Here is a 12,534-nt window from a genome sequence, read left to right as displayed (position 1 = left end):
TTCAACCATGCCTTTACCGAGGGCCGCTCTTCGAACAGCAACGCTTCCCGAGTGTGGCTGTCGGTAAAGATATGGCTGCCATCAAACTTTAGTCCCACCTCGCCCTGAGACAAGCAACAAAACATGTTTAAATAGTGGGATAGTCCAGATGCAGTAAGCTTCGGTCTTCATTACACCCCTGTTAAGAAGATGTACCCTCACTTTGAATCTTCACCTGTTTCGGATAGAGAAGATTCAAAGTGATAGGCCATCTTCGTAATGATGGATGTCGGCGCTTTTTATTAATTCAATAGTACCATCTTTGAGCTAGCCTCTAGTATCGAGAGATTTGTGCAGGAAGTGTCGGCGTCAAAACCGGCAGATCTCGGGTAGGGGGTCCCGAACTTGCGTCTAAGGTAAATGGTAACAGGAGGCAGGGGACACGATGTTTACCCAGGTTCGTGCCCTCTCGATGAAGGTAATACCCTACTTCCTGCTTGATTGATCTTGGTGATATGAGTATTACAAGAGTTGAACTACCACGAGATCGTAGAGGCTAAACCCTAGAAGCTAGCATATGATTATGATTGTTGTTTTCCTACGGACTAAACCCTCCGGTTTATATAGACACAGGAGGGGGCTAGGGTTACACAGAGTCGGTTACAGAGAAGGAGATCTACATATCCGAGTTGCCAAGCTTGCCTCCCACGCAAAGGAGAGTCCCATCCGGACACGGGACGAAGTCTTCAATCTTGTATCTTCATAGTCCAGCAGTCCGGCCAAAGTATATAGTCCGGCTGTCCGAGGACCCCTTGATGTCTACTACACAACCTTCTTCTTGTAGACGTTGTTGGGCCTGCAAGTGCACAGGTTTGTAGGACAGTAGCAAATTTCCCTCAAGTGGATGACCTAAGGTTTATCAATCTGTGGGAGGCGTAGGATGAAGATGGTCTCTCTCAAGCAACCCTGCAACCAAATAACAAAGAGTCTCTCGTTTCCCCAACACACCCAATACAATGGTAAATTGTATAGGTGCACTAGTTCGGCGAAGAGATGATGATACAAGGGCAATATGGATGGTAGATATAGGTATTTGTAATCTGAAATTATAAAAACAGCAAGGTAACTAATGATAAAAGTGAGCGTAAACGGTATTGCAATGGTAGGAAACAAGGCCTAAGGTTCATACTTTCACTAGTGCAAGTTCTCTCAACAATAATAACATAATTGGATCATATAACTATCCCTCAACATGCAACAAATAGTCACTCCAAAGCCACTAATAGCGGAGAACAAACGAAGAGATTATGGTAGGGTACGAAACCACCTCAAAGTTATTCTTTCGGATCAATCTATTCAAGAGTTCGTACTACAATAACACCTTAAGACACAAATCAACCAAAACCCTAATGTCACCTAGATACTCCATTGTCACCTCAAGTATCCATGGGCATGATTATACGATATGCATCACACAATCTCAGATTCATCTATCCAACCAACACAAAGTACTTCAAAGAGTGCCCCAAAGTTTCTACCGGAGAGTCAAGACGAAAACGTGTGCCAACCCCAATGCATAGGTTCATGGGCGGAACCCGCAAGTTGATCATCAAAACATACATCAAGTGGATCACATGATATCCCATTGTCACCACAGATAAGCACGGCAAGACATACATCAAGTGTTCTCAAATACTTAAAGATTCAATCCGATAAGATAACTTCAAAGGGAAAACTCAATTCATCACAAGAGAGTAGAGGGGGAGAAACATCATAAGATCCAACTATAATAGCAAATCTCGCGATACATCAAGATCGTGCCATAGAGAGAACACAAGAGAGAGAGAGAGAGAGAGAGAGAGAGAGAGATCAAACACATAGCTACTGGTACATACCCTCAGCCCCGAGGGTGAACTACTCCCTCCTCGTCATGGAGAGCGCCGGGATGATGAAGATGGACACCGGTGAGGGATCCCCCCTCCAGCAGGGTGCCGGAACGGGCTCCCGAGAGGTTTTTGGTGGCTACAGAGGCTTGCGGCAGTGGAACTCCCGATCTATCTTCGTCTTCGATGTTTTTAGGGTATATGGGAATATATAGGCGAAAGAAGTCGGTCGGGGGAGCCATGAGGGGCCCACGAGACAGGGGGCGCGCCCAGGGGGTGGGCGCGCCCTCCTATCTCCTGGCCTCCTCGAAGCTTCCCTGGCTTGTACTCCAAGTCTCGCGGATCATGTTCGTTCCAAAAATCATGCTCCCGAAGGTTTCATTCCGTTTGGACTCCGTTTGATATCCCTTTTCTTTGAACTGAAACAGGCAATAAAACAACAATATGAGCTGGGCCTCCGGTTAGTAGGTTAGTCCCAAAAGTAATATAAAAGTGTATAATAAAGCCCGTAATCATTCAAAACAGATAATAAAATAGTATGAATGCTTCATAAATTATAGATACATTTGAGACGTATCACCCCTTAATCCCTGACTCCCTCAGTAGCCCCTGAACCAGGCTTCAATGATGATGAATCCGGCGCGCAAATTGTCTTCGGCATTGCAAGGCGGGTTCCCTCTCCGAATACTCCATAGAAGATATTGAACACAAGGATCATGTCCGGCTCTGCAAAACAAATTCCACATACCACCGTAGAGAGCACAATATTCCACAAATCTAATCTGCTGACAGCTTTTTATAGCATGACATCACGCCACGGTCCGGTCATTATTCGAACCGTTTTTCACAACCAGCTACTACATGTAATGCGAGGCGGTTTCCTTGACATGTCTTGTCAAAGCAGAGATCATGTCCCCTTATCGCGGGATTCTCATCAATACGGGCATGGGTAACCCAACCGCGCCATCAATCGTGGCGCTTGGGGAATAAGCGATTTTAACGGGCAAGTGGGGAGGCGCACAGTTTCTACCGCCTTTATAAAGAGATAGGGATTCTCCTCTTTCACCCACGCCTTCTTCTTCCTTCGCTCATCCATTCTCGCACGCTCGAGCTCCAGCGCCCTAGTTCTCACCTTCTCCGTACAACTATTCCAAACATGTCCGGAGCGGGAGGCAAGTGGATGGCCTCCTCTGTCACGGAGGAGGACATTACGAAGCTCCGGGAGGCCGGATACTTGGCCGCAGACATCGCGCACCGGCTCCCGGACGCAGGGCAGACCGTTCCGACTCCGGAACCCCGTGAGATGGTTGTGTTCCTCTCCCACTTCGTCCGCGGACTGGGATTCCCCCTTCACCCATTTGTCCGCGGGCTCATGTTTTACTATGGGCTAGATTTTCATGATCTGTCCCCTAATTTCATCCTCAACATCTCGGCGTTTATCGTCGTGTGCGAGGCCTTCCTCCGCATCAAGCCACACTTCGGCCTGTGGCTGAAGATCTTCAACGTGAAGCCAAAGATAGTGGTTTGCTAGCAAGCGGAGTGCGGAGGCGTTATGGTGGGCAAGATGCCCACGTCACCTGGCTTGAAGGCTCCTATGTGGAGACCGTGAACGGGTGGCAGTCGGGGTGGTTCTACATCACCAAGCCGCGCGACGCCAATTGGGTGGCGGCCCCCAAATTCCGATCTGCTATCCCCATGCGGCTTACCTCCCGCAAAAGGAAAGGCTTAGCCTGGGGTGAGCCGGCGGAGCTGACCAGACTCCAGAACTGCGTCAAGAATATGATAAGCAAGAAGATCAAGCTTGTCAATGTGGTCCAGGTCATGCTCTTCCACTGAATCCTCCCGTGTCAAAGGTGGGCATTTAATATGTGGGAGTTCGACCCCGCCGAACACCGGACGCTGCGAGAGCTCTTCGACATGATGTATAACGATGTCTGGAAGGTGTTGTTCAAGGCCGCCGAGGTACCTCCTCCCTTCATCGAAGATCACGGGCTTAGCACAAAGCGCCTCGCCAATCTGGTAAGTTTTCTATGTTTTACAAGATATGCCTTTCCTCAGTATGTTGGTGGGAGGAATCTAAGCCATCGTACTGATTTAACAAGGCTATGTAGCGACAACGGAGCGGATCGACTGTCCAGCTCCGTTGCCTGAAGATCCAGCAACTGATCTCCTGATAGAGATGCTGTCTCCAGCTCCCTATGAGGTGCCGGAGAAGAAAGCCAAGAAGAAGGCCACTGGGACTAGGAGAGGTCTCCGGCGCAAGGTTGTGTCGGACTCATCGTCTGAAGACACCGAGGCGCACTCCTCCAACGAAAACGAGGAGGAGGAAGAGGAAAACCACCTCCCCCAAACCGAGGGAGAAGAAAAGGAAGGCCGCCCCATCCGGGGAGGCCAAAGGGTCCAAGAAAGGGAGGACCCTCCCTCCGGACCACTCCACGACAGCCGCCTACAACAACGAGGAGTGGCTAGCCAGGGACAAGCCCCTGGAGAAGTCGTAAAGTCGTAAGTATCCGGATACCATAATACTTCTGGTATGTTTAGCTTTATGGCTTCTTATCATGTTAAGATATATTCAGGTAGTCCGTCCAAATCCCGCATCGACCTATCCTCCTCGGATAGGTCTTTGAGCTCGTCGGCAATGAACAACGATTCACTCCCGACGGCTGAAGGAAATATGCCCTAGAGGCAATAATAAAGTTATTATTTATTTCCTCATATCATGATAAATGTTTATTATTCATGCTAGAATTGTATTAATCGGAAACATAATACATGTGTGAATACATAGAAAAACTTAATGTCACTAGTATGCCTCTACTTGACTAGCTCATTAATCAATGATGGTTATGTTTCCTAACCATAGACATGTGTTGTCATTTGATTAAAGGGATCACATCATTGGGAGAATGATGTGATTGACTTGACCCATTCTGTTAGCCTAGCACTTGATCGTTTAGTATGTTGCTATTGCTTTCCTCATAACTTATACAAAGTTCCTACAACTATGAGATTATGCAGCTCCCGTTTACCGGAGGAACACTTTGTGTGCTACCAAATGTCACAACGTAACTGGGTGATTATAAAGGAGCTCTACATGTGTCTCCAAAGGTACATGTTGAGTTGGCGTATTTCGAGATTAGGTTTTGTCACTCCGATTGTCGGAGAGGTATCTCTAGGCCCCCTCGGTAATGCACATCACTATAAGCCTTGCAAGCAATGTAGCTAATGAGTTAGCTACGGAATGATGCATTACATAATGAGTAAAGAGACTTGCCGGTAACGAGATTGAACTAGGTATTGGATACCGACGATCGAATCTCGGGCAAGTAACATACCGATGACAAAGGAACAACGTATGTTGTTATGCGGCTTGACCGATAAAGATCTTCGTAGAATATGTAGGAGCCAATATGAGCATCCATGTCCCGCTATTGGTTATTGACCGGGAATAGTTCTAGGTCATGTCTACATAGTTCTCGAACCCGTAGGGTCCGCACGCTTGATGTTACGATGACAATTTTATTATGAGTTTATAAGTTTTGATGTACCGAAGGTTGTTTGGAGTCCCGGATGTGATCACGGACATGACGAAGAGTCTCGAAATGGTCGAGACATAAAGATTGATATATTGGAAGCCTATATTTGGATATCGGAAATGTTCCGGGTGAAATCGGGATTTTACCGGAGTACCGGGGGTTACCGGAACCCCCCCGGGGGTTAATGGGCCTACATGGGCCATGAGGGAGAAGAGGAGGGCCGGCCAGGGCAGGCCGCGCGCCCCCTCCCCCTAGTCCGAATAGGACAAGGAAGGGGGGCGGTGCCCCCCTTTCCTCTTTCCCCTCCTCCCTTTCCTTCTCCACCAAGGCAAGAGGAGGGAGTCCTACTCCCGGTGGGAGTAGGACTCCTCCAGGTGCAACCCTAGGGGGCCGGCCGCACCTCCCCCTCCCTCCTTTATATACGGGGGCAGGGGGCACCTCTAGACACACAAGTTGATCATCGTGATCGTTCCTTAGCCGTGTGCGGTGCCCCCCTCCACCATATTCCACCTCGGTCATATCGTTGCGGTGCTTAGGCGAAGCCCTGCGTCGGTAGGACATCATCATCGTCACCACGCCGTCGTGCTGACGAAACTCATCCCCAACACCCTGCTGGATCGGAGTCCGGGGATCGTCATCGAGCTGAACGTGTGCTGAACTCGGAGGTGCCGTACGTTTGGTTCTTGGATCAGTCGGATCGTGAAAACGTACGACTACATCAACTGCGTTGTCATAACGCTTCCGCTTACGGTCTACGAGGGTACGTGGACAGCACTCTTCCCTCTCATTGCTATGCATCACCATGATCTTGCGTGTGCGTAGGAAATTTTTGAAATTACTGCGTTCCCCAACAGTGGCATCCGAGCCAGGTTTTATGCGTAGATGTCATATGCACGAGTAGAACACAAGTGAGTTGTGGGCGATACAAGTCATACTGCTTACCAGTATGTCATACTTTGGTTCAGCGGTATTGTGAGATGAAGCGGCCCGGACCAACATTACGCGTACGCTTACGTGAGACTGGTTTCACCGTTACGAGCACTCGTGCTTAAAGGTGACTGGCGGGTGTCTGTCTCTCTCACTTTAGTTGAACCGAGTGTGGCTACACCCCGTCCTTGCTAAGGTTAAAACAACACTAACTTGACGAACTATCGTCGTGGTTTTGATGTGTAGGTAAGAACGGTTCTTTCTCAGCCCATAGCAGCCACGTAAAATTTGCAACAACAAAGTAGAGGACGTCTAACTTGTTTTTGCAGGGCATGTTGTGATGTGATATGGTCAAGACGTGATGCTATATTTTATTGTATGAGATGATCATGTTTTGTAACCGAAGTTATCGGCAACTGGCAGGAGCCATATGGTTGTCGCTTTATTGTATGAAATGCAAACGCCCTGTAATTGCTTTACTTTATCACTAAGCGGTAGCGATAGTCGTAGAAGCAATAGATGGCGTAACGACAATGATGCTACGATGGAGATCAAGGAGTCGCGCCGGTGACGATGATGATCACGACGGTGCTTCGGAGATGGAGATCACAAGCACAAGATGATGATGGCCATATCATATCACTTATATTGATTGCATGTGATGTTTATCCTTTATGCATCTTACCTTGCTTTGATTGACGATAGCATTTTAAGATGATCTCTCACTAAATTATCAAGAAGTGTTCTCCCTGAGTATGCACCGTTGCGAAAGTTCTTCGTGCTGAGACACCACATGATGATCGGGTGTGATAGGCTCTACGTTCAAATACAACGGGTGCAAAATAGTTGCACACGCGGAATACTCAGGTTAAACTTGACGAGCCTAGCATATACAGATATGGCCTCGGAACACGGAGTCCGAAAGGTCGAACGTGAATCATATAGTAGATATGATCAACATAGTGATGTTCACCATTGAAAACTACTCCATCTCACGTGATGATCGGACATGGTTTAGTTGATTTGGATCACGTGATCACTTAGATGACTAGAGAGATGTCTGTCTAAGTGGGAGTCCTTAAGTAATATGATTAATTGAACTTAAATTTATCATGAACTTAGTACCTGATAGTATTTTGCTTGTCTATGTTTGTTGTAGATAGATGGCTCGTGCTGTTGTTCCGTTGAATTTTAATGCGTTCCTTGAGAAAGCTAAGTTGAAAGATGTTAGTAGCAATGATGCGGATTGGATCCGTGATCTGAGGTTTATCCTCATTGCTGCACAGAAGAATTATGTCCTTAATGCACCACTAGGTGACAGACCTATTGTATGAGCAGATGCAGACGTTATGAACGTTTGGCTAGCTCAATATGATGACTACTTGATAGTTTAGTGCACCATGCTTAACGGCTTAGAATAGGGACTTCAAAGACGTTTTGAACGTCATGGACCATATGAGATGTTCCAGGAGTTGAAATTAACATTTCAAGCAAATACCCGAGTTGAGAGATATGAAGTCTCCAACAAGTTCTATGGCTAAAAGATGGAGGAGAATCGCTCAACTAGTGAGCATGTGCTCAGATTGTCTGGGTACTACAATCGCTTGAATCAACTGGGAGTTAATCTTCCAGATAAGATAGTGATTGACAGAGTTCTCTAGTCACCATCACCAAGTTAGTAGAACTTTGTGATGAACTATAGTATGCAAGGGATGACGAAAAAAGATTCCCGAGCTCTTCGTGATGTTGAAATCGACGAAGGTATAAATCAAGAAAGAGCATCAAGTGTTGATGGTTGACAAGATCACTAGTTTCAAGAAAATGGCAAAGGGAAAGAAAGGGAACTTCAAGTAGAATGACAAGCAAGTTGTCCCTCCCACGAAGAAGCCCAAAGCTAAACCAAAGCCTAAAACTGAGTGCATACACTACAAAGGAAATGGTCACTGGAAACAGAAATACCCTGAATATTTGGTGGATAAGAAGGATGGCAATGTGAACAAAGGTATATGTGATATACATGTTATTGATGTGTACCTTACTAATGCTCGCAGTAGCACCTGGGTATTTGATACTGGTTCTGTTGCTAATATTTGCAACTCGAAACAGGGACTACGGATTAAGCGAAGATTGGCTAAGGACGAGGTGACGATGTGCATGGGAAATGGTTCCAAAGTCGATGTGATCGCGGTCGGCACGCTACCTCTACATCTACCACCAGGATTAGTTTTAGACCTAAATAATTGTTATTTGGTGCCAGCGTTGAGCATGAACATTATATCTGGATCTTATTTGATGGGAGACGGTTATTCATTTAAATCAAAGAATAATGGTTGTTCTATTTATATGAGTAATATCTTTTATGGTAATGCGCCCTTGAAGAGTGGTCTATTTTTATTAAATCTCGATAGTAGTGATACACATATTCATAATGTTGAAGCCAAAAGATGCAGAGTTGATAATGATAGTGCAACTTATTTGTGTCACTGCCGTTTAGGTCATATCGGTGTAAAGCGCATGAACAAACTCCATACTGATGGACTTTTGGAATCACTTGATTATGAATCACTTGGTACTTGCGAACCGTGCCTCATGGGCAAGATGACTAAAATGCCGTTCTCCAGAACTGTGGAGCGAGCAACTGATTTGTTGGAAATCATACATACTGATGTATGTAGTCCAATGAATATTTAAGCTCGCGGCGGGTATCGTTATTTTCTCACCTTCACAGATGATTTGAGCAGATATGGGTATATCTACTTGATGAAACACAAGTCTGAAACATTTGAAAAGTTCAAAAATTTCAGAGTGAAGTAGAAAATCATCGTAACAAGAATTTTTTTTTCTACAATCTGATCGTGGAGGAGAATATTTGAGTTATGAGTTTGGTTTACATTTGAAACAATGCGGAATAGTTTCGCAACTCACGCCACCCGGAACACCACAACGAAATGGTGTGTCCGAACGTCATAATCGTACTTTACTAGATATGGTGCGATCTATGATGTCTGTTACTTATTTACCGCTATCGTTTTGGGGTTATGCTTTAGAGACGGCCGCATTCACGTTAAATAGGGCACCATCAAAATCCGTTAAGACGACGCCTTATGAACTGTGGTTTGGCAAGAAACCAAAGTTGTCGTTTCTTAAAGTTTGGAGTTACAATGCTTATATGAAAAAAGTTTTCAACCTGATAAGCTCGAACCCAAATCGAAGAAGTGCGTCTTCATAGAATACCCAAAGGAAACTGTTGGGTACACCTTCTATCACTGATCCGAAGGCAAAACATTCATTGCTAAGAATGGATCCTTTCTAGAGAAGAAGTTTCTCTCGAAAGAAGTGAGTGGGAGGAAAGTAGAGCTTGATAAGGTAATTGTACCTTCTCCCGAATTGGAAAGTAGTTCATCACAGAAATCAGTTCCAGTGACCACTACACCAATTAGTGAGGAAGCTAATGATACTGATCATGAAACTTCAGATCAAGTTACTACCGAACCTCGTAGGTCAACCAGAATAAGATCTGCACCAGAGTGGTACGGTAATCTTGTTCTGGAAGTCATGTAACTAGACCATGATGAACCTACGAACTATGAGGAAGCGATGATGAGCCCAGATTCCGCGAAATGTCTGGAAGCCATGAAATCTAAGATGGGATCCATGTATGAAAACAAAGTGTGGACTTTGATTGACTTGCCCGATGATTGGCAAGCCATAGAAAATAAATGGATCTTCAAGAGGAAGGCGGACACTGATAGTAGTGTTACTATCTACAAAGCTCGACCTGTCGCAAAAAAGATTTTTTGACAAGTTCAAGGTGTTGAATACGATGATTTTCTCACTCGTATCGATGCTTAAGTCTGTCCGAATCATGTTAGCAATTGCCACATTTTATGAAATCTGGCAAAAGGATGTCAAAACTGCATTTCTTAATGGATTTATTATAGAAGAGTTGTATATGATGCAACCAGAAGGTTTTGTCAATCCTAAAGGTGCTAACAAAGTGTGCAAGCTCCAGGGATCCATCAATGGACTGGTGCAAGCATCTCAGAGTTGGAATATACGCTTTGATGAAGTTGATCAAAGCATATGGTTTTATACAGACTTTTTGAGAAGCCTGTATTTACAAGAAAGTGAGTGGGAGCTCTGTAGCATATCTTATATTATATGTGGATGACATATTGTTGATTGGAAATGATATAGAAATTTTGGATAGCATGAAAGGATACTTGAATAAGAGTTTTTCAAAGCAAGACCTCGTTGAAGCTGCTTACACATTGAGCATCAAGATCTATATAGATAGATCAAGACGCTTGATAAGATTTTTCAGTGAGTACATACCTTGATAATTTTTTTGAAATAGTTCAAAATGGAACAGTCAAAGAAGGAGTTCTTGCCTGTGTTGCAAGGTGTGAAGTTGAGTAAGACTCAATACCCGACCATGGCAGAAAATAGAAAGAGAATGAAAAGTCATTCCCTATGCCTCAGTCATATGTTCTATAAAGTATGCTATGTTGTGAACCAGACCTATTGTATACCTTGCTCTGTGTTTGGCAAAGGAATACAATTTTGATCTAATAGTAGATCACTGGACAGCGGTCAAGAATATCCTTAGTGAGGACCAAGGAAATACTTCTCGATTATGGAGGTGATAAAAGAGCCCGTCGTAAAGAGTTACATCGGTGCAAGCTTTTACATTGATCCAGATGACTCTAAGTCTCAATCTGGATACATATTGAAAGTGGGAGCAATTAGCTAGAGTAGCTCCATGCAGAGCATTGTAGACATAGAATATTTGCAAAATACGTACGGCTCTGAATGTGACAGACCCGTTGACTAAACTTCTCTCACAAGCAAAACATGATCATACCTTAGTACTCTTTGGGTGTAAATCACATAGCGATGTGAACTAGATTATTGACTCTAGTAAACCCTTTGGGTTTTGATCACATGACAATGTGAACTATGGGTATTAATCACATACGTATGTGAATATTGGTGTTAAATCACATGGTGATGTGAACTAGATTATTGACTCCAGTGCAAGTGGGAGACTGAAGGAAATATTCCCTAGAGGCAATAATAAAGTTATTATTTATTTCCTCATATCATGATAAATGTTTATTATTCATGCTAGAATTGTATTAACCGGAAACATAATACATGTGTGAATACATAGACAAACTTAATGTCACTACTATGCCTCTACTTGACTAGCTCATTAATCAATGATGGTTATGTTTCCTAACCATAGACATGTGTTGTCATTTGATTAACGGGATCACATCATTGGGAGAATGATGTGATTGACTTGACCCATTCCGTTAGCCTAGCACTTGATCGTTTAGTATGTTGCTATTGCTTTCTTCATGACTTATACAAAGTTCCTACAAGTATGAGATTATGCAACTCCCGTTTACCGGAGGAACACTTTGTGTGCTACCAAACGTCACAACGTAAGTGGGTGATTATAAAGGAGCTCTACAGGTGTCTCCAAAGGTACATGTTGAGTTGGCGTATTTCGAGATTAGGTTTTGTCACTCCGATTGTCGGAGGGGTATCTCTAGGCCCCCTCGGTAATGCACATCACTATAAGCCTTGCAAGCAATGTAGCTAATGAGTTAGCTACGGAATGATGCATTACATAACGAGTAAAGAGACTCGCCGATAACGAGATTGAACTAGGTATTGGATACTGACGATCGAATCTCGGGCAAGTAACATACCGATGACAAAGGGAACAACATATGTTGTTATGTGGTTTGACCGATAAAGATCTTCGTAGAATATGTAGGAGCCAATATGAGCATCCAGGTTCCGATATTGGTTATTGACCGGGAACAGTTCTAGGTCATGTCTACATAGTTCTCGAACCCGTAGGGTCCGCACGCTTAACGTTACGATGACAGTTTTATTATGAGTTTATAAGCTTTGATGTACCGAAGGTTGTTTGGAGTCCCGGATGTGATCACAGACATGACGAAGAGTCTCGAAATGGTCGAGACATGAAGATCAATATATTGGAAGCCTATATTTGGATATCGGAAACGTTCCGGGTGAAATCGGGATTTTACCGGAGTACCGGGGGTTACCGGAACCCCCCCGGGGGTTAATGGGCCTACATGGGCCATGAGGGAGAAGAGGAGGGCCGGCCAGGGCAGGCCGCGCGTCCCCTCCCCCCTAGCCCGAATAGGACAAGGAAGGGGGGGGGGGGG

The sequence above is a fragment of the Triticum aestivum genome, chromosome 1B (assembly GCF_018294505.1).
Source record: "Triticum aestivum cultivar Chinese Spring chromosome 1B, IWGSC CS RefSeq v2.1, whole genome shotgun sequence".
NCBI lineage: Eukaryota > Viridiplantae > Streptophyta > Magnoliopsida > Poales > Poaceae > Triticum > Triticum aestivum.
Note: the sequence above shows the minus strand (reverse complement) of the source record.